This window comes from Rattus norvegicus, chromosome 10 (genome assembly GCF_036323735.1).
Source record: "Rattus norvegicus strain BN/NHsdMcwi chromosome 10, GRCr8, whole genome shotgun sequence".
Taxonomy (NCBI): domain Eukaryota; kingdom Metazoa; phylum Chordata; class Mammalia; order Rodentia; family Muridae; genus Rattus; species Rattus norvegicus.
Genome location: NC_086028.1, coordinates 75,055,951 through 75,079,665, shown reverse-complemented (window position 1 = coordinate 75,079,665; position 23,715 = coordinate 75,055,951). Strand labels below are relative to the sequence as shown.

General features: G+C 43.8%; 1 protein-coding gene across 2 annotated transcripts in view; it reads left to right on the top strand.

The window, feature by feature from the left end:
• The window catches only part of Ankfn1 (ankyrin-repeat and fibronectin type III domain containing 1), a 388,671-nt gene that overhangs the window by 20,289 nt on the left and 344,667 nt on the right, over positions 1 to 23,715 (top strand). The window contains exon 1 of one of the 2 annotated variants that reach the window (XM_039087381.2): positions 20,908 to 21,547. The exons of the other annotated variant lie outside the window; for it this stretch is intronic. The gene's annotated coding sequence lies outside the window, so the exon portion shown is untranslated. Of the gene's footprint in view, positions 1 to 20,907; positions 21,548 to 23,715 lie in introns of those variants that run through there. 2 annotated transcript variants of the gene reach the window in all.

Below are 23,715 nucleotides of genomic sequence, written 5' to 3'. Positions count from 1 at the left end.
ACAGCATCACATTTTAATTTTAAACATTTTCCTACAAGATCCTCAGGCTCGGTAACTGACTAATTGGGAAACTTCTAGAATGCTTTTCCACACTTTCAGATACACAGATACTGTTCTTCATGATATGAAAGCAATGTCACCTCAGACCTGTGAGGGTCCCCCTGGCCTTCTGGGGCTACAGCAAAGCCTGAAGGACACTGTGAGAAAAACCGACCTGCTTATCTTTCTACAAGTAGGGTCTGTCTTCGTTCACACACTAGCTCTCTTGGCACTCATTCTAAGTGCCAAACCTAAAAGGGGGGGGGAGGAAATAAGGAAGGAAATTCTGTCCCCTCCTCTTCATCTCCTGGTACCCGTCTCTGGTTGCCATGACAACATCGGACAGCTGCATATTCTACTCATCTTGTTCCCATGTTTTCCATTGATGGCTGTGTCTCTTGCTGATGAAACCTCACCAAAATATGTCTTTGGTGTTCCTCTTAAAATGAAAATTTCTTACTTTTCTTGATACTTTGTAGACACTCAAGACACAACATGGGTTCTGATGAAGGTAGACAATAGGCTTGAGTTGAGTCCTTGTTGAGCCCTCTCTTGGAGCATACAGTCTCCAGGTTGTCACGTCTTTTCTTGCTTGCTGCTCTCTTTCATGGCACCAGCCAAAGGACATTTAATTCAAACTCCCTTCTTTTTGTCAGTTGACATCCATTCAGATAAGAGTATTGGATTAGTCACTTCTGCATGGCTCTAGAACTAGAGGGTAGCTACAATCTTCAATAGCCTTCCTTAATGACATATTTCCAACAGCTAAGCCCTGCCTCCTCCTAAAGGCTCCATGCCCTCTAAGCTAAGGGAGAAATAATTAAAACATAAGCCTTTGTGGACATTTTGAAATCAAGCCATGTCATTAATGCTGTTGTAAGAGATCTGTGCAAAAACAGGCAGGTACTATTCATGCCTACCTGCATTTAAACCTTCAAAGGGAACTCTCCCAGACTAATGTAGTACCTACCAAGACTCTGAATTTTAACACTTCCTACTGGACTCACTGTTCTGATTTTCCAGAATGCTAACCAGTTCCCTGGTTGTCTGTCCTTCAAGTCCTGGATAAATCTACTCTCTGATTCTTCCCAAAATCAGAATACAAGCGTCTGAAACTCGTACAGTCCTCACAGTATTCCTGCAATCACCAAAATGAAAAATAGTTTCAGGAGCTAATGAAGGGCCGGACTGTTCAAGCACTCACACAGCTATGGTGGTGTGAGCCGATAACCCTAGTTTTGGGGGAAGTTCAATGAGAGACCTTGTCTCAAAAAATAAGGTACAGAGTAAGTGATAGAATGATAGAAGATACCTGATGTTAACTTCTGGCTTCTAGACACACGTACCTACACCATACTACAGAAATTTACATATCACACAGACACACACACACACACACAGACACACACACACACACACACAGAGAGAGAGAGAGAGAGAGAGAGAGAGAGAGAGAGAGAGAGTGTACCGGGGACAATGTCTGACATATAGCAGGTGTCTAAAAAATGCTGGAAAGAAGATAGATAAAAAGTTACCCAGCATGCACACTTCAGCCTCCGCCTTTTGCTTTAGTGGTCTGTATGGAGCACCCACGATCTAAAGCCTTCTTGGTATGATGAAGTTCCCATCATGCCCTTGGTCATTGACCCATTCCCTGCAAGTGCCAACTTGTCCCCCACAATCCCCACTTGCGTGCAAGACCTCAGATTTCTGATTGCCAGAGCAGAATCTCATCGCTCATGCAGACGTTCCTCAGGTGCAAGGTGCTGATCTCCCCTCGGTGTTTTGCTGAAGAGAGCGATGGTTCCAAGTGGGGTAAGAGACGTTGTAGTCACAGGAGAAAGGAGATCCTTCTGTAGCTTTGCCTGCAGCCTGGAGTGACACGCCAGCTCTTGAATTTTTCTTTTCTTTCTTTCTTTTTAATGTATTTATTTTTACACTCCAGATTTTATTCCCCTCCTGGTCCACCCCCCCACCCCCGACAGTTCCACATCCCATACCTCCTCCCTGACCCTCCCACCCCATCTCCACAAGGATGTCCCCACCCTACCCACCCCACCAGACCTCTAAACTTCCTGGAGCCTCCAGTCTCTTGAGGGTTAGATGCATCTTCTCTGACTGAACCCAGACCCAGGAGTCCTCTTCTGTATATTTATTGAGGGCCTCATCTCAGCTGGTGTATGCTGCCTACTTGATGATCCAGTGTCTGAGAGATCTCAGGGGTCCAGGCTAATTGAGACTTCTGGTCTCCTACAGGGTTGCCCTTAGTTCCCTCCAGCTTTTCTCTAATTCAACCAGAGGGGTCAGCAGCTTCTGTTCATTGGTTGGGTGCACATATCTGCATCTGACTCTTTGAGCTGCTTGTTGGGTCTTTTGGAGAGCAGACATAGTAGGTCCCTTTTTGTGAACCCCCATAGCTTCAATAATGGTGTCAGGTCTTGGGGGCTTCCCCTTAAGCTGGAACCCACTTTGGGCCTGTCACTGGTCAGTCTTTTCCTCAGGCTCTTCTCCATTTCCATCCCTGCATTTCTTTCCGACAGCAAGAATAATAGACCAGAGCTTAGGCTGTGGGATAGCAACTCCATCCCTCACTTGATGCCCTGTCTTTCTGCTAGAGGTGGATTCAATCAGTTTCCTCTCCCCACTGTAGAGCCTTTCATCTAGCCCCCACCCCCACTCCCTTCGAGTCCTGAGAGTCTCTCATTTCCCAGTTCCCTGGTACATTCTAGAGGGTCTTCCCAACCTCCTTCCTCCCGAGGTCCCTTTTTTCCATTCTTTCTGCTGGCCCTCAGGGCTTCAATCCTTCCCCCCCCCAACACCCAATACCAGATCATTTTCCCCTCTCCCCCCTCCCATTCCCTTTCCCTCCCCTGCTCTGTGTGACTTCTAGGCAGGCTCACCTCTGCTATACAAGTTCAGCTGAATGGGATCTTGATAGCATCCACAGGGATACCCACCAGTCACTCAGCTGTTTTGATTTTTTTTTCAAAATTATTATTAAGCCAATATGCCTTCTAAGAGCCTGATACTTGGCAGAGAATAAACAGGTAATCCATTGTGAGTGAATGAATGAATGAATGAGCAGAAAATGCATCTACAAATGTAGAATCAGTGTTTCAGGTACAGGGGTAATGTGAAAATTACCAGGCTCCTGTTCCAGACACCACATCAATCCATCATCCCTTTCCCCATCATCAAATCTTTCTCTGTCAATGACCTAAATGCACTGTTCTTCTGTATGCTTTTACACAATAAATTCAGAAATCTGTCAAGGCTTAGTACCCCATGTTCTCTGTGACAGGGATTTGTGAGGAAATGTAGCGGACGTCCTTCAAGTTCTGACAGCAAATCCTGTGGAGACTTAAAGGAAAAACAATTGGCATTTTCCATTGAAAAGTTAAAGGAACAAGGGGAGAGGGAATGTATTTTATTTTTATAGCAGGGGTGAAAAAGAGTATGCATACTGGACAGGCATTATGCTTCTTAGGTTAAAATAAAACAAAATAATTGGGAACTGTGTCCTTTTGTTTTTTTTTTTTAAGGACACAAATCTTCTGCTGGGGTCTCAGTTTTATTCTCTGTTGGTTATAGAATAGCAGTGACACTATATTTAATGCCTCAGAATGGTCTTTTGAAATACATGAAGTGATCATGTTCATTAAACACAAGTCACACAGGATAGGAGTGGATATTAAATGGATGCCCTCCTCTGGTTTGCCTCTCTATTACTCAGTCTTCTAGTGCTAAAGAGCAGACACTGAAGTAGAGATGAATATACACACTAAGACCTGACCTTGGGTTCTGGGAATCTGGCTCCAGGGTAAGGGAGCTTGCTGTGCAAGCATAAGGATTTGAGTTCAAATCCTCAACATCTACATGGAAGCTATGTGTGACCGTGGGTGCCTGTTACAGCAGTACTCAGGAGAAGGCAGTAGAAGAATGGCTGCCTCTTACTGACCAGATAACCTAGCCAAAATATGACCAGGATGACCTCAAAGGGGGCCACTGCCAGCCATGCACAAATTGTACAAGCACAAATGATTCTGCCAAAATGACTCCAATGAGCACCTGTACTGAGGTGATCCTGACTTGCTTCTGCTGTGGACAGACATTCCCTTAATGGTGTTAAAGTCCGCATCCATCATTTTCAGCCCCTTTGAAATATGAGAAGCACCAATCTAGGAAAGTAGTAAATGCAGCCCTCTTTATTAAAAGTTTTACTTATTTTTATCTTATGTAATTGGGTATTTTACTTGTATGTTTGTCTGTATAACCGTTGGTAGACTCATGACCTGATTACAATCCTGCTCGTGGCAGTCCCTCCATAGCTCTTTGGTAGGTCTCTCTGTCTCCCCAACATCAATGCTGCCTAAGTTCTGTCTCAGCCTCTGCTTCTAAATCTCTCTAACCACCCCGAAAGACGTGAGTCCCTTTGTCTTTCTTCCCCCTGGCTTACATGTAACCAGGGAAACTAACACCCTCCCCACCCCCATTTCAGCAGGTATCACCTGCCTTTGATGGTTGTCTCTCAAGTACCAACCAGGTCTGATCCTACTTAGTTTCCGAGATCGGACACATTGAGGGTGGTCAGCCATAGATGAAATGGTTCCTTTTTGCTTTTAACATAAAATAGTTCTCTCTTGTTTCCAAAGAATTGTTTGTTTTTAGTGTGTGTGTGCGTGTGTGTGTGTGTGTGTGTGTGTGTGTGTGTGCGCGCGCATGTGTGTGTTTTACCCATAGCACATACATGTTGTACCTCAGAAGAGGGCATTGGGTCCCATGTAGCTAGAGTTACAGGTCACTATTGTGTCCTGGGAATAGAACCTGGGTTTTAGGTAAATGCATTTAACCATTGAGCCGTCTCTCTAGACTCTACTAAAAGAGAATTTTTCAGAGGTATTTTTTTCATGTTTTAGAAACCTGACAATGCTCTAAACACTTTGCTGAAACTTTCTTTTTTATTTTTAAACTGGTCAATATACTGTGAATATTTTTCTATCTTTCTACATATAGACATGTACTAATCTTTTCAGTGTTTGCATGGTGCTCCATCATATAGGGTCTCATAATATGATATCTTAGTCACAGCTCTATTGCTGTGAAGAGACATCATAACTGACCCACTTTTATTTTTTAAAAAAAGCCTTTAATTGGGGTCTTGCTTACAGCTTCAGGTTACTCCATTATCATCAAGGTGGGGTCATGGCATCAGCATAGCAGCACTCATGAGACTGAATCAGTAGCTGAGAGCTATGTCCTGATCTGCAGACAGAAAGAGAAAGACTGGGCTGGCATGGGACAGTGAAACCTCAACGCTACTAATCCCCAGTGACATGCTTCCTCTAACAAGGCCACGCCTCCCTGTCCTTCTAATCCTTTCAAATAGTTCCACTTCCTTATGACTAACCATTCAAATGTAGAAGCCTGTGAGGCGCATTCTTGCTCAAACCACCAAACATGCGCATCAACATCCCTCTTAGTGAAAACATACTTTTGTAAGTTTTCCCTACCTTACCTGGTATTGTGGTTAATACACCCATACATCCGAATTCGCTAGTTTTTTTCCAGGAAGATAAATCTAAAAGTATAATTACTGGTCACGGCACACACTTAATTTTATTCTGATGGCAGTAAAGTGTTATTTTAATTAACACTGCTGATTATTAATTATGTTTTTTTCTTCTACCTAATCAGCAATATAAATAAATAACAATCATTTTAAGCTTTGATGATAAAAAACCAAGGTGGTATATCATCTTTTTCTCCCCTCACATAAACTCAGTCCGACTCAACAGCTGTATTTTGAACAACTGCCAAGCATAAGGTACCACACTGGGAAGGAGACGCAGCTTTGCCTATCCTTGTGAACACAGAGACCATGAAGAGTCGGCAGGAGTTGGGAGAGATAATTAAGGAAGGTCTGAGACTGTGGCAGCTCCCACTGTGGCTTTGCTCTTTTTCAGCTAAATCAGTTTATACTACCTATCTGAGCACCTGTTTTCCTCCTTTGAAAATAGAGTTGACTGGGGATACATTATCTCATAAGTGGTACTTCTTTCTACTGTTGAAATGGATGTCCAGAGTCCCAGGATTTAGAGGACCAGGCTGTCTGTCAGAAGGGCAGGTGGAGGTGAGATGCTCAATGGTTGCAGTCTGAAGGGGATGGAGCAGAGACACAAAGCACTGTGCATGGAGAGGCTGGGATGTAGAAGGTAAAGAGCAAATGATGATGGGTGCTTTAGCCCCTCCTTGTATACAATAGAGGGATTTGGTTGCATTGGAGGAGAAAAGCCCCTGAAAGACCAAGAAAAATCATCAGGAGACCAATTTTGAAAGGCATTCTGTGAGTGACCCCCAAACCACAATAAGGCAAAATATCAATGACCCTACCTGGCCACAAATAAAGGTACAAACCAGTCCCCGTACTTGGGTTTCAATGCTACCTTTTTTATTCTTGCTAATAAATCTTTGGTACCCACAAGCATTTGTCAGCACTGGGTTCTCATGTAAAATCTAGTCTGATTTATCATAAAGTTATTAAGCATTTGTGCCAGTTTGAAAGTACTATGTCAGTATTTTGTGGTATTTGCACATAGTAAAAGGAATTCTGACTCTCCATTCCTGAGACATACTTGAGAACTGTGCTTATAGACTGAGCCTCTGCAGGGCAGAGGTATCACATTATTCATCCTTGTCTCCCTCAGGACAGCTGATCCAGAGCACAAAATTCAGCAGCCCCCTTCAAAAAAATGTTCACTGAAATAAATAAAGTGCTCTGAGTTCTGGGTAAGAGTACATCCAAAGGAGAAGCAGACTTAAAGTCTTGTGCAGACTGAGGAAAGGATTTCAAATTGCTCAACTAAAGCAACCATGATAAAAATAAATATAAATAAATAAATAAATAAATAAATAAATAAATAAATAAAAGAACTGATCAGTATTATGAAACTAGGTCAGAGGAAATGTCTAGGTCAGTAAAGTGCCTACCAGGCAGGCATGAGTTCAGGTCCTCAGAACCCACAGAAAGGTTCAGCTTGTTGGCACATGTCTGTCACTCCAAGCACTGAGGAAGGGAGAACAGGTTGAGTTCTGGAGCTCCCAACCAGTCAGTTTAGGCAACCAGTGAGCACTGAAATCAAGAAGAGACCCACCTCAAAAGACAGGAGGGAAAGCAGTAACGGAGGAGATCTAACATTGACTTCCAGAATGCCACATGCATGTGCACATGTGTGTACTTGTACTCTCATGCATATATACACACTTATATACTATGCACATACACTTATACACTACATACATGCACACACACACATACATACATACACACACAAACTGCAGTGAAATCATAGACATAACAGAAAAGTCAGTGAGTAAAATCATGCTATTGATGTTAGAGCAGATATTGTACAACCTAAATCACAGTACATATTTTAAATGTTTACTTATTTCATTAAAATATAACTTTCAGGCACCTCACTTCTCTTATTAGCCAGAGAAACACACATACACATACCACTCACGTCTTACCCGTCCAGTACAAGTTACACATCACATTTGACATTCTTTCCTCCCCCAACATCTGACATGCGAATGAAAACAGATTGTTGAACTCACTTTCTTTAAAAAAAAAAAAAAAACTACAGCAACAGTGCTTTGTGAGGAAAGAAAATATTTCCACTTACAAAGAGATGTTTTTCCCTGAAGGAGAGTGAACGCTGTGTTCCAAGCCTTGACTTCCTTACAGAAGGAGCAACTTCACCTCTCTCATGTTGATACCATCTAGATTCGAATTCTTTCAACTACAGGGAGACGCTGAGGCCGAGCCTATCACAAATTAGCCAGAGGATATGTGGTGAATGCGCAGAAGAGACCCATTGTTTATTTTTAGAGGATGGCGAATGTAGACAGAACTTCAGACAAAGACGTATTAACCAGTCAAATCAATAGAACTGCGATGTAAACACAGTATTCCTGAGAGGCTAAGGAGGCCAGGGACATTCAGTTTCTTCTCTCCCTAGACAATTTCTAAAACAAAAGAAGTCACTTCTCTCAGATACAGAAACGAGAGCCTTATCTGATAAAAATTTCCCAATAGGATTTACCTAGGAAGCTTGCAGCATGATATATAACAGGAGGCGAAAGAAAACATCACCCTAACATATATGAACGTGCACACAGGGATGTATGTGTGTACATGTGTGTGCACGAATGTGGATATGTATGTGGATAGGCAAATGTGCATGCATGTGTGTCCATATGCCTGTAAAGGATAGAGGTCGGTGTCGGGTGCTTTTTTCTATTGCTCAATGCCTTTTGAAATCAGCTTTCTTGTGGAACCTGGAGCTTGCTGACTCAGCTAGATGAGCGAGCCGGTGACAGCTGGGACCTGTCCATGTTTTTCCAGTCTGGGATTACAGAAGTATCCCTTTGTGGGTACCTTTTATCTGCATGCTAGAGAATTGAACCCAGGTCCTCATGCTTATACAACTAGCCCGTTAAAGATCGAGCCATTTCTCCAGCCCCAGGGCATCCCTTCTGTTCAAGTGCTCTTAGCCTTGCTGGGAGAAAAGGTCCAGGCAAATTAGAAATGGTTGGGCCTCACAGAGATAGATCTGCCCAAAGGAGTCAATGGGAGATTTGTCCTCCCCTCCTCTCCCTTTGTTCTTCTAACTCATAGTACAGGAACTAGGGCTGAGGAGGTATTCAAGCTCAGACAAATTACCACACATTTAGCAGCACCCATGAATGAGCCTGAGTCCTGAGCCTCAGCTGGGTTCTCCATGTAGGGTCTCCCAGGGCCAAAGCCAAAGCCAAAGCCAAGGTTTTGGTCAGGTGGTATCTTACCTATAAGGTCTAATGGCGGATGGTACACTCTTGGTCTCTGTGACTGTAGGAATGAAACCTTGTTGCTTATCTATCTGAGGGTTGGTGGGTGGAATGAGGAGAGTCTTGGGGGCTACCTTGTTCCAACTTCCACCCTGAAAGTCTACAAGGTGATTGGAATCATGGCACACTGTGAGCCTCTCTGTCTGTAGACAGAGATGTAGCCGTCTTCAAGTGCCTCAGTGATTGCGTTATTAGCATCTCTTTTGATTAGCCAATTAATCACCTCAGTCACATCTGTCAGGGCCTGTTTGCTAGGTGACAGAGCGTTATCTTGGACACGATGTGGAAGCCTGCTCAGGAGTCCTGGTGGAAATCTTGGAGGTGGGAGGCAGGAGTTCATCTCAGGATTCTGCCTTGTACAGGTGCGATCACACCAGGCCCTGTCTTATCCTGTGATACGAAGTCAGTTCATTTCCTTGCTTTTCTTAATTAGTTTGAAGCAAAAGGTCGTAATCCCTTGACATTTGAGCCTTGGTGTCAGCCACATTAAACTTAAACACCAGCTTCCGTGCCATGTCTAAGTATATGTGAGAAAGTGAAAGACCCTTTGGGTAGAATGTTCATTTTTCTCATGTTAGTTGCCCCATGTCATTGATGTATATAAGGAATGATTTGGGCGTGACGTGGCTCTTACAATTACTTATGAAAAACTGTATAATTTTAAAAAAAAAAGACCCCATGTATAAAACCTGCTTAGGAATGCACTGACCTCTGACCTCTTCATGTATGATGAGTGGCATCCATCTGAGGGGTGTCATGACTGTCCTGAGTTCAGGTCACCCTCCTTCCCCACTTTATAAGATATTTCCATAATACTCATTCATATTTATTAGAAAATATGTAGTCTTCAGTTTTTTAATGTGTGTCAAACTTAATTATTACTTAGTAATTATTCTTACTAGTGATCTACTTCTATGTTATGGGTGACATATTTTTTAACATTAACATTAACATTGGGAGTTAAATCATGTCCTCTCAAAATGGAATGGGAAGTCCTATCCCTCCGTAGCTTACAATGTGACTTTATTTCAAAATAAGGTCTTTGGGGAGATAATCAAATCAAAATGAAAGCTTTAAGGTGGGCCCAAATGTTCATGATAAAATTAACAGCAGTGAATTTTTGAGCACGTCTAGAGAGCAGCAAGGGTTAAAGGATGCTCTGTGATCTGCAGACATAGCCCATAGGTTTTCAACAATGACTGGCAGCATTACAGACTTGTGGAAACTGACTCGTTCAAGCACTCCAAAGATTCCATGAAAGAAAAAAATAGAGATACTAAATACCAGGCTATCTACAACGTTCACCTGCTTGGTATTAATATGAAATGTTACTCACTTGGAGATGAGTATCTCACTTTCAACCCTCTGGTTCACTGATCTCTGTTTAAGTTCAAGGACAACCCACCCAGCTGGCTGTGACACAGTTGGCTTTGTTTATTTGTTTGGGACAGGATCTCATGGGCCCCAATCTGACCTCAAACAGACTCCGCAGTTAAGGACGACTGTGAACTCCTGATGCTCCTCCTTGCACCTCCTGAGTGCTGGGATTACAGGCCCTGTCAAGTGTGCTTTTCAACAATACTGGGGACTGACCCCAGTGCTTTGTGCCTGCTTGAAGAACAGTCTACCAACTGAGTCCAATCCCAGATCAGCACCTGCCATTGGAGAGGGTATGCGAGGGGAAGGGCAAGTTGAGAGAGATGACCTCCAACCACCACATAAAGTAGTTCCATATATGTGCATGTACACACACACACACACACACACACACACACACACACACACATACACACACACTGTCACCTTGCTGCATCATGCGGTTTCATTCTCCTTCCCAGTTTTCTCTCCACTCCTGACATACAATCTACTCATGACTTCATTCATGGGCCCCTGTCTCCTTTTCTACAACACAGGTTCCACAGCAACATTTACTGATATAAATCTAATAAAACACTCTGATTTATTAACTGATGCGTTCCAGAGCCTAAAACATGTACCTGGCTCAAAGCAAAAGCTATCTAAATATTTGTTGAGTAAATGAATGAAAATCTTCACCTTTAACTGCATAGAAAAGACTGGAAGCTTCGAAATCACAATTTGTGTTTAAGTGCCTCATTGCAAATTTGAAGTCTTATTTTTCTTCCCAGAGAAAATCCCTAGAGGGGTGTGTGTGTGTGTGTGTGTGTGTGTGTGTGTGTGTGTGTGTGTGAGAGAGAGAGAGAGAGAGAGAGAAGAGAGAGAGAGAGAGACAGAGAGAGAGAGAGACAGACAGACAGACAGACAAGCAGACAGGAGAGGAAAGGATGGAAGGTAAAGGGACAGACACTCGGATATTGGCTGATGGGTGGGTCGGGAGATAGGACAAAGCATATTTCTGGTTACATCTATTCTAACAAGCACTTAGTCCATTGCCCGTGAGATTAAGAGGAACGAGGACTGCTGCTCGCCCACGTGTCCACACCTGCCAAGCTGCTCCTAACCATTTTGCAATTTGCCCAGCAGGCTTGGAACGGGTACAATAATGGCTGGATACTCTTACCTTGTCACAACTCAAAAGTGACATGCTATTTTTCTGTGTACCAATTTTCCACCCCAGGAGTCTTTATGAGTAGTGGATTAAGTGGCGAGAAAATGGTTCTGATGTAAATGCTGAGGCTTGTTACTCAAACAGGACACAACGGAGACTTTCACTTAAGGAACACGGGGAGGGAGTGATGGATCAGATCACAAGTTACTTAAAGGCTTAGTTTTCTGGCTTTAATTCTTCACTGATGTCTTGTTGAACAAAGTTTTAAAATCTTGAGCGAGCAGATAGTAAATCGTTTATGTTGGGGACAATGAATAGTAGCTAAGATTCCGTGTCTGCCATCTTTCCCAATCTCTTATTCTACCAGTCAGGTTCAGAATTATCCAGGCTGCCCCTGGAGTGTTTAAGGGTGGGTCCTGTGCTGGACCACCTGGTGATGGGATCTACGAATGCAAAAGATTAAACCCATTCCACATTTATCTGAAACATATTGCTCTCCTCTTAGAAAAGTTGGGAAGTTGAGCCTTATGAGAAGAGAGGAAATTCTCCAGGCAAAATCCAATGAGAAGGAGACAGAGTCGCGATTGATGGGCTTCCTCTGTCCATCTGAGAGAGTATGGGTAGCTCTGATTATGAATGTTGTGTGGTGAGAAGGTGGGGAAAGCCATGAGGAATCCCATTATGCTGAGATATTTGGGCTGTAGCCTGTGGACAGCATCCTAGAAGAACGTTAAAGTGGAGATTGACTTAGACACCTCTCTGGGGCATGTGGGATCAAGAGCAGAAGAGGGAGGGTGGTTTGGGGGCTGTAGCAAGATATCAAAAAGAGATGGAGTTCTAGCAACAAAAGGTGACAAGAAACGCAGAGAGCACGGAACAAATTAGATGTAGGAAGGCCCTTATGTGCTGATGATGTGATCAAAGAAGCCATTCCCTTCAGCGCTCAGTCCTCATTCTGCGGTACAATGAGAATGAAGGTAGAAACAAGTCCCCAAAGTTATTCACGTTCTGGTGCCTTCTGAATCGCCTCCATCTTATCTCTAGGCAACTCGGAAAAGGGGATGAACCCCAGCCGAGTGTGAAAAGTAAGGTCATCAAAAGAGTCCATACTGGGCCCTTCGGTCATCATCTATGAAGCCCTATTGTGTTGGAGACAGCACTTCCCCTCAGTGGACAAGCCATTGTATCACGTGTGTATAACAGAGAGGAGTGACACTTAGGTGCAGTGACCCAAGTGACACACGTGTGTGTCTAATGGACTGTATATTTGTCTTATGTCACATTGATAGTGATCTGTGTCTATGATGATAGCTCTTGATACTCTGTTCTAAAGCCATTCCAATATTTTTGCAACCGTCTAGTAAGGCAGCCAGGTTAATAGTAGCCCTTAGACATTGATAAATTCAGATTTCTACCAAAAACCTCAGGTCTATGCAGTCTGTCTCATCTCAAAGAAATAATCTATCATGTCCAATCCCCAAACCCTCGGTTCGGCCAACCTGTGTGCTTTATATCGTAGCTGGGACCTCATGAATTAGGAAGATAGAACTCTCCAGAGAAATCTCCATACCCATTGTCGGTAGGGACTAAATATATGTATCCTCTACTCCTCCCCTGCATCAGGTGTTCAATTTCTAACTCCCTCTCTTACGGCACTAAGATGTCTGGCCTTTGGGAAATGCTTAGATTGGGCCACATGGGTAGAAATGGAGAACAGGGAGATCTCTCTGCCACGTGTAGACATAGTAAGACCGCAGCTGTCTACAAATCAGAGCAAGACAGACTCCCAGAAGACAGCGAGCATCGGTAGGAATGTACACGGTAGACATTTAGAAGCTGGCTGAGGAACGGACCACAGGACTCGTCCCAGGTTCATATGAAGGCAAGGTCCTCTGTGAGATCAAAATGTTTTTTTCCCCTCTTGATTTCCCCAGCAGAGGTAGGATCTGCTGAAAGGAGAAATTGATGCAATTCAACCGGCATAATCAGGCATCTGCGATGTTCCAAACCCTGTGTCCCAGACTAACGGTATGGAAATGAGCAGCTCCTGCTCCTAGGTTCTGGGGGGGATGGGCTGGGGGGCATCTACACTGATGTCAGCCTAAAATAAAGCAAGAAGCATGAGAGGGAGGATGAACAGAGCTGAGATGTGGTGACTGGTTCTGTGGGATCAACAGGGCAAGTCAGATGTGCACGCATATGTGTGTATGTGAATACACAGGCACACATGCACACATGCTCACACAAAGAGAGAGAGAGAGAGAGAGAGAGAGAGAGAGAGAGAGAGAGAGAGAGAGAGAGAGAGAGGGAGGGAGGGAGGGAGGGAGAGAGAGAGAGAGAGAGAGAGAGAGAGAGAGGAGTAATATCTGAACAAGACCTTCAAGGATATGTGGGACTTTATCAGGACACAAAGGAGATATAGGAAACGGTTGGAAAGGAGGCCTACTTTTGGCAGAGGAAATGGGTGAGCTCGTTGTGCCAGGCTCATCAAATTCTCTCTGCTTCAATACACAATGGGTGAATTAGCAAACCATGCCTTGGGTCTAAGGGCCTCACTTCACAAATGAGAGGGCTGAGGTCCAGAGGAGGGATTTAGTTTGATCGAGGTCACAGAGGGAAAGTCGAAGAGCCAGCATCCACTGAAGATGTCGGACAACTTGGCTCTCTGCCACCCTTCTTGTTGTACTTGAGGAACAAAGAAATGGACTTTATACATGGTCCCCCTCAGATCTCCGGGGCCACTAATGTATACCTTGGCAAAACCTGTTTCCCTTTCCCACTCACTCCAGAGCAGTAAGGCCCACCTACAGTTATATTTATTACTATGACAGAAAAAAAGTAACATCTTAGGAACTATCTTTGGTTTTTTGGTTTGTTTGTTTTTTCTCTGTTTTGTTTTAAAAATGTTTCTCTTCTTGGTAGAACTTGTTTCTGGTGCTCCTGTGGCCACCGCCACCTTTTATGTGAACTGAGGGTCACTTTGTTTGGTATTTAGAGATTCTTTCTTAAAAAGATTTATAGTTATTTAAGTATACAGGGCGTGTGTTAGTGTGTGCATATGTGCTCATGTGCATGTATGCCCACATATGTGAGTGCCCGTGGAAGCCAGAAGAGGGCATCAAATGCTACAGGTAAAGTTGCAGGTCCTTGCGAGCCACTTGATGTGGGTACTTCGGGTTCAGTGAGAGACTCTGCCTTAAAATATAAGGTGGAGAGCACTGGAGGAAGACCCATGGTAGTCTCCCCTGTACACACACTACACACAGACAAACCCTCCCAACACACACACACACACACACACACACACACACACACACACACATGCACACACGCGCGCGCGCGATTTGCATTCCCTCGCAGGTAGAAGAGTACAGGTGTTCAAACTCGGAGCTCCCTGGTACCAGTGTCCTTAAGATTAATGGAGAAGCTTATGATTTGCATGGCAAGCCAAAGAAATAACTGACAAATAATTGTGCTATCCCTGTAGCCCTTGGCAGAGCCTTTCGATTCTATGGGCTCCTGGCAACAGATGTTGCTGTTTCACTAAGTGGCAATTAATGTTTGCAGGAGGGAGGGGAATGGCAAAAGAGCAGGAGAGGTGCTATAAATCTCCCCACAATGGCTTCTGAGTCACCTGCAGAGCCAAAAAAAATAAGTGTATGTGTGTGCCTCCAGCTTCATTTCAAACTCACTCGCTAAAGATGAATTTAGACCGCTTCATTCAGATAGATGAGGGGCCAGGGTCTGAAGATGAGAAAAGAGATGATTTCTCCTCCTGAGAAATCTCTTGATCCTGTGAGAATCATGAAAATGGGTCATTTTAGTATGGTGTTTCAATGATGTCTAAGTTGAGCATACAGCTGATTGTCACAACTCCGGGATAAGGTAAGAGTTGTGACAACAGGCTCAAGGGCTATCAAGGATGCTCTAAATATCCTATAGCGAATGTTACCACCTCTACAATCAAAGAAGGCTGGGGCTCAAGCGTCAACAGTAGTAAAGCTGAGACACTGATAATACAAAGTTATTATGCTACATCTGACTAGGCACTCATAACTTTATATTATCATATTTAGCTATCAATAAAATGCTACAACGAAGTTACTGCTTCCCCCCATTTTACGGATTGTCTCTGCTATCTTGCCCAAGATCACACAGGAGAAATCCGAACTAGGCACTGCTCTCGAGCCTGAGTGCCCAGAAGCTCTGCCCAACTTGTCAACTGCCAGCCCTCTCTTTTTCTTTAATAAGTGACGACCATGGATACCTACTCTATCTTTCTTGCAGCATATCACTGAGGGAGACTAGCTTTGTGCAAGCATTGGAATGAACTGAACACAGCCACTGTGGTGTGTGTGCCAAAGGAATAAACACTGCACCTCGATTCACTTTACTCAGGACAAAGATTTTAGAATCGAATGATCTTCAGGATCCCTTTGACTCCACATCCAAGGGCTGGTAGGCTAAGTGGTTGCCAGATAATGTTCACACCAATGGATTCTCTGGGTTCATTTTCTTCTAACTGCTTACATAGGCAGCATTTGAATCTCAAATCTCTAGTTCTCATCCTGGAATGATGATCACTTAATCAGAAGTCTTGGGCAAGTTTTTTGAATTTTTATATCCTAATATGCTCATCTTCTCAGTTAGGAATGATGACACTGGCTTTTCCTAAACACATACATACATACATACATACATACATACATACATACATACATACACACATGTTGAAGGTTATCCAATCCTGCAAACCCCTCTCCTTAGGGTTTAATAGGGACCCCAAAGAAAATTGAGAGGTGGATGCTTGAGAATATCTGAAATGCCATTGGGACTAAGTTCAACAACGGTTATTAATAATTCCCTGAGGGATAGAAGCAGGAAACATTGTTCCAAGAACCCACTGAAGAAAGATGGGCTGAGAGATTAGTTCAAGTACCACTCCCCTCCCTGGCTGTTCCTGCAGCAACATCATCGTCATGTGAATATTTGGCTTTGCGTGTTCATCTGGACTTTCACCAAAGCAAATGGCTAAAAGTAAATTCAGGAATCAGTGTTCTCTGTGTCTTTACCTCAGGGATCAAGTACTTGGCTTGCTGGGTGACGTTTGGGAGATGTTGGTTTCCCCTCACTTTGGAAGCCTTGACAGAGCATGGATACATTTTGAAAAGACCCTAGAGCCAGCTAGTTGATTGGACTTGGGTCACAGAACTTGGCAGTCAATGGGGAGGGTCATGGGTACTGGCGTGACTTCCCCAAATCTAACAAGAACTCAAGATGTCAAAGAACTGTCGGGATAAGTAGAGACTAGAAATCCTGCCCTCTTGCTTGATGGGATCAAATGTTATCAGAACAGCTCTCTCCATACCCCAGGAGCTCACACATGCCTTTGGTGATTTTCACATACTTATTGCTGTTAGATTCTCACTGGTTTTCAGGTCTCGTTGCAACACTGAATTTTCCACAGGCTGCTCTTCTTAGGTAAGACCAGAGTAAACTCAGGATGACTGTTTCTTGCCTGCTATTACTTCCTCAGCTTCTGTTCTCTGGTCTGTTTTCTCACTATTATGGATCTGTATTGAAGCAGTTTGTCAGGACAAGTCTAAGCTGCAGTCAAAATTTTCCATTAACCATTCCAAAGAGCTTACTAGTGTTTTGTTTTGTTTTTTTCTTATCACATATCTGAGCTCATTGCCCCAGAGTAATTGCTCTCCACATCAGCCGAACATGTCCTTGCACTGTGCCCATGTTACATTTCTTCTGGAAGCTCATACCTGGCCACACCTTTGGTAATGTTCTCTAAGACAGGGCCTAAGTAGTATTGCTTTTTGGTGGGTTTCTCTGAACTCCTCTACTTACCTACCATCAAATACATGGACTACTACCACACTGTCACAGCGCTTTGATGACAGACTTAGGACAATGAGTAATATTTCCCTCTTTTTTCCTAATGTTTCTTTCCATCACCCCACACTCTCTCTGAAAGCTTGATTAGTAATTCTTTGTAGAACCCTCATGGTGTAACAATGACTGCAATATCAGGTCATCGGAATGCCTCTGACAACCCTATGGAAAGAATGTCACAGCTCCATCTAATTTTGCAAATGACTGACAGAGTGGTAAAGCAACTAGGTCCACAGGTACTCCTGGGTGAACCGATATTTGGAGCCAAACTCTAAGAGGCCCAATCAGTGTATAAAAGCTAATCATCATAGTTTTGCTGAAGATGTCATGTCCCCAGGTCATCGCTACAATTAGAACCAGGGGAAAGTGTGTTTGTGTGTGTGGGCACAAGAAAATACTGGAGGCAAGGCAACATTTCACAAGGTTGAGATTTTAATCTTGCTTCATAAGGCAAACCTGTTTCTCAACATCTTTCTGAACTCTCCCAATGGTCAACAATTAGATAGATAAAAATAATGTTATAGGTGACCCTGGTGACAGGTTCAGAAGCTCCTGGGAAAGGTAATTCTTCCCCAGGTGTATGAACAGGACCCTGAAGTGCTTACCTATGGTTTAGGGTTCAGGAGATCTGGGTAACCATCTCATCTCTGCCTGTGTAGAACTCACTTGGAGTCTTTGAGTTCTAGATTCCAGACTTGTGAAATGAGGACAATCTTTGTGTTACCTCTGATTTAGTCAGGGCTGGTGAGGTTACACTACAGTAACATGTATCTCAAATGGCTCAGGCAAAAGTTTGCCTCTTGCTCAAGTTCACATTCAGAGCAAGGCAGCAGAGGGAGTTGTATGCTGTGATCACTCAGAGATACGGTTCGATAGAGGCTCCGTCTAGACCAGGTGTACTTGGTAACTACTGCGCCAGGTGATGCTTTGTTCTAGATGCTGTCGTACATTGTAGGACGGTGAGTAGAGTCACTCAATCCGGCTGACCAGAGGCTGCAAGTATCTCTTCTTCCATTTGTAACAACCAAAATTATCTACCGATTTTCCATGTTCTCTGGGATGCCAAAGCTACCTCTGATTAACATTACTGATTTAGACAGATGTACACACCCAGGATTGGCACAGATGAATGGAAGGGAGACTGAGCTCACATACACTGGCGATGAAATCATTCTGCACAAACATACTGCATTTGCTTTCCCTCACTGTGGATTGAGAGAGCCAGCCATGTGCTCATACATAACCTCACAGAAGTCGGACTTACAATTTTATCATGAATCATGAAGAGAGAGACCTGAAATACGTGTCGTTGGGCCTCATAGACAACAATCTGAAATCAAAGAATGCATGTACAGTGTTTATCACGGTCCATATCAACTAAGCAGAAGCCACTTTTTGGGAATTGTTAATATCAGAGTACAATGCGGGGCCATCCATCTGGTCCCCCTTAGGGAAGATGAAGAATTGTGGGCCCAAACAGTGGTACAGAATTCTCCTTACAATGATGCCATGATCCTTGCCCAATGGTGGTAGAGTTTGATTCGTTTGTGGAGCTTTACTTCAACAGTGTCCTTATTAACATCACAAGGGTTCCCTCCAAGCATGGTATGGCCATTACTATTTTGAAAGCAAAGCAGCCCTGGTGATTCTAACACGTGATTCTTCTAAGACAGGGCCCATCAGCATTCTCTAGTAGACTGAGGATGGCCAATACAGTTGTCAGATGTTCGCCTTGCAATCTAGCCACCATGAGCGTCTTCACCCCCATTCTTATAGGTTGCAGCAATTTCTGACCCCCAATAATCCTGTACAAAAACCACACAATCCAGTTATTTTATTTATAAGCAATAATCCTAGATTGGGCAGATCTAGTACTATACTAACTTATTCCCCAGCTGTGAGACCCTTTGTTACTTGTAGTTTCTCCTGGCCACGTGGTTCTGGTCTATCATGGCTTCCTTCTCCTCCTCTTCTGTCCTCTCTCTTTCCCTTCTCATACTCTTTCTCCCTGCCCCCACTCTCAAAGGCCTCCCGTTCCACCTTCCCCTCTACTGCCCAATCACAGGCTCTAGCCTTTATTGACCAGTAAATGGGGGAGAAGTTTTACATGGGATCACCTGAGTATGTGGTTGACCGCTGGTCCAAGGGGCCACCTCTCTTGTGGAAACAGAATTAACATCAAAATTCAAACAGCATCAGGTCAACCCACAGCACTAGCTGCTAGCAGTCCTAACTGCACATAATTGTCTGGGAGTTGGGAAAGTGCTGCTAGCATATGCAGGAGGTTGAAGGTTGACTGGGGTTAGGACTGTACTGAGTCAACGCTCTTAGGTCATTTTTCATGCTGGGGTGGAACTTTGAGGCACTGCAGGTACCTATGTGTTACCAATGCTCCTGAATATAACACTATCCAGGCTTCTGTAATGAGCATTTGTAACTCATTGGTTGGTCAACCTGGATTGTGATTCGTTTCTTTAATCTGACAACACTCTACTTGGAGTAAATTAAAATCTCTCCCCAAGACAAATCACACAACAACGATGCCATTGGCCGATTTCGTTCCTGTTATCTAACATACACAAAAAATGAGCTGGCCAGTGACTAGTGATCCACTCCCACATTGTCTCTTCCTTCTCCTTCCAGGCTCTAACCACTGGGATTTTTTCCCCCTCCATACATTCCATACCCACTGTCTTTCTCAGCCAAGAGCCTTCGCACATGCCACTTTCTTCCTCCCTGAAATGTGGCTTTCTCATTTTTCTGTTTTATTCAGTTGCCAGAAAGCATTTCTGACTTATCAGATTGCGTCTTCTCTCTACACACTCCTGCTGCCAAGTGCTTTCACTGTGTGGAGAGCTTTCTTCAGTTGTGCATCACCATGTGTGATACATGTTGATTCTTGGGATTTTTCTCATGGGTGCCTGCCTTCTCTACTGGAGGCCTTCACGAGTTCAACATGATCTGTTATAGCACTCGGTAAATATAAATTGGACTGAGGAGATAGCTCGGTCAACGAAGTGCTTGCTTTCCAATTCAAAGGCCTACGTTTTAACAGCCTCTTGTGATAGCATGGTTACTTGGGGTTTGGGGTTTCTATCGCTGTGATAAAAACACCATGACCAAACTCAGCGAGGTGGGGAGTAACGTTTTGTCTTACACTTCCAGCTAACGGAACATCACTGAGGGAAGTCAGAGAACTCAAATAGGGCAGGAACCTGGAGGCAGGAACTGAAATAGACCATGGAGAAATGCAGTTTACTGGCTTGCATCTCGAGGCTTGCTCAACCTGCTTCCTTATAGAACCCAGACCCGTCTCCCCAGGGGTAGCATTGCTGTCAATGAGCTGCCCCCATCCCATCTGTTAATGAAGATGTACTGCAGACTTGCCTATAGACGAATCTTCAGAAGCGTTTGCTCAATCAGGAGTCCCTCTTCCCAAGTGACTCTGGCTTGTGTCAAGCTCATGTAAAACTAGCTAGCACACAGTATACAGTTGAAAGCCCAGCCACGAGGTGGGGGACAGGAGACAGAGATAGGCACATCCCCAGAGACTGCTAACCCTCCAGTTTAACCTACTTGGCAAGTTCCAGGTCAGTGAGAAACAGTGTCTAGAAAAGAAAGCCTGACAACCCCAGAGGAGTGCCAATCACAGTTGTCCTCTGGCCTCCAGTTACATTCATACAACCAAACACACACACACACACACACACACACACACACACACACACACACACGAGAGCATGTGCATATACACACTAAATGATTACAGGCAGGCTGAATGAATGATGAATGGAGTTCAACTGCATGAAGGAATGTATAGACAGAATCTGAGTCTACTGATATCTGCCTTGAATTTTTGCCCATGGTTACATACAAAATACTGGGCCCATCATATTTCCCAGGAAACCAAAAGCAGAGGGGTGGAAATTGCCAGTCTAGAATCTCAGGCTCCTCACCTCCCTTAAGGACGCTCCTAGCAGAAGTATGCCACCTGTACTCTTGGTGACCGAGTGATTCGCCCTGGCCTGCCACCCTGGCAGCCGTGTTTGCAGATAAAGAGCCCAGTCTCAGTTCCTGTTTGGGAACCATGGTGAAGACTCTAAACAGAACTGGCTGAGCAGCCTTGGGCTGGAGCTGAGAGGATATCCCCCCCGGCCTGCAGGGAACTGACTGGTCATTCTGAGGAGCGGGGTAAGTCCACTCATCTTCTTTGAGAGTCAGGCTTAGCCCCTGGGCCCATTCATCCGGCCCACTCACCCTGCTTCCTAGCTGCTGGCCTACTGCTGGCCTCTCAACCTTAAATGGAGATCCATTTTCTTCCTTCCCTTTTGGAGTGCCTGCTGATCTCCAGCCCCCCCCCCCCCCCGGCTTCTTTCCCATCCCCACATATTCTTGCCTCTGCCTCTGAGAGGAGTAGTCACTTTCTCCCTGGTTAACTGAACCCAGTGTACAAGGAACCAGGGAGCCACACACAGCCGCTGGGTGGCCGCTCACAGCCTCTCTCCCCGCCCACCCCAGTGTGATTGTATTTTGCTTTTTCACTCGACTTGATGTACCTAAAAGTAAATATTCCAGACAAAATTCATACATAGGGAGAAAGAAAAAGATCCGTTGAAAGAAAGAGGGCTGGTTTTCTGAGGGGGGAAAAAAATTCCTGCTACAAATGTATCCTGGAGTAAGACCAAGTCAGAAAAGAAACAAAACAATGGGCATTGTAACTATTTTTTTTACAGCTCTGATTTAACTGACACCTTCATAGCTCTGTGTTTTTGTTGTTTTGTTTTGTTTTTTCATTTATAGGATTAAATGACAATGTATAATGTAGGCCAAAAGCAGAAAAAAAAATCTGATGAGAGACACTTGAAGTTATTAGGTACTAGCTAACATAATTATAGAGTACCTTTGCAGTTATCAGGGGGGGGAGATGATAAAATGCGAGCAGCGGGCCTCATTGAGTTTATTCCATTAAATCTGGAGAGCCCTTGAAAGGTAGGGATCAGTGGCGGCTCTGGTTGCGTGGCCCTGAGAGGCCAGGAAGAAAGTGTTAAGTCTGAGGGAGAAACCCAGAGTCTAAGCGGAGCAAATGCTGGCTGGGACTATATATTTTCACTTAAGTGTGTGGTAACACTCTCAAGCCGCTAACTCCAGATGAAATCATCTTTGCCTCAAGAAACAAATCCATTCATGCAAAGTTTTCTTGACATAAGGTAGTTATGGTGACATAATAATTAACCTGGCATTTAAAGCCGTCACTATGACAATGCAGGCTAGCCCTGTTTATTGGAACATGAAGTCTTCAAAAAAAAAAAAAACCAACACAGGGAAAGTTATGCATATGATTCTGGAGTCTGTTCTTTGGTTAAAGTATGTGGTAAGTCTCCACAGAGGAGACTCCTGGGGAGTCTCCAACTCAAAGATGGCCTTCCTCCTGGACCAAAGAGACAAACATGAGCCCTGGTTGCCCTTCTAAAGTAGAGAAGCAATATCGACCTCCAGCCTCCACGTGCATAGGCACACATACACACATACATACACACAGATGCATACCCATATAAACATGTACACGCATGCACATACATACACATAATAATATGTCCTCAAGAGTTTTCTATGTCAGTTGCTATAGATGTACTTAGTATTCCACTCTATACATTACCATGGTTTCTTTCACTTTTGTCTACTGCATAAAATGCATACACATGCATAAATATGTGTGCATGTTTCCATTATTTATGTGTATATTAGTATTTAGTATAGTATATATTAGTATGTATACACATATATGTGCATATACATGTGTGTGCACACACACCCACATATATATGTATATATGTATATATAGAGAGAGACATATATATATATATATATATATATAGGCACACACACAAATATATATTTGTGTGTGTGTGCGTCAGGAACCATGACCAAGTCAAATAACTCTTTGCATCTACACAGCCTCATCTGTATAATGAGAATTCTATGTTGCTTTCTCCCAAGAATTAACTCAGCTAAGCTGTATTTCTGACTCAACCTTGAATGCTGTCACAGATTTAAAAGCTGGCAAGATAAAACCCTGGAAAAGGCTCTGCTTCCCCTGTCAGATTTTCCATAGAAAACAAACTCATGGTGCTGGGCCATGCAGGTTTTGACTACGTGTCTAGACTTGGATGGGACCATGTGTATGCCATGTAGACGTTGTTCTCACACATAAAGTAGGAAGTATAATGTGGCTTTCCTGATGGAACTGTTGTAATGTGCCCTCTGTCATCATGCCTGTGGTGTAAGTGACAGGGACATTAATGTGAACATTAGACAGAGTGGGAGTACTGATAGCAATTACTATTGCCTTTACTATAGAA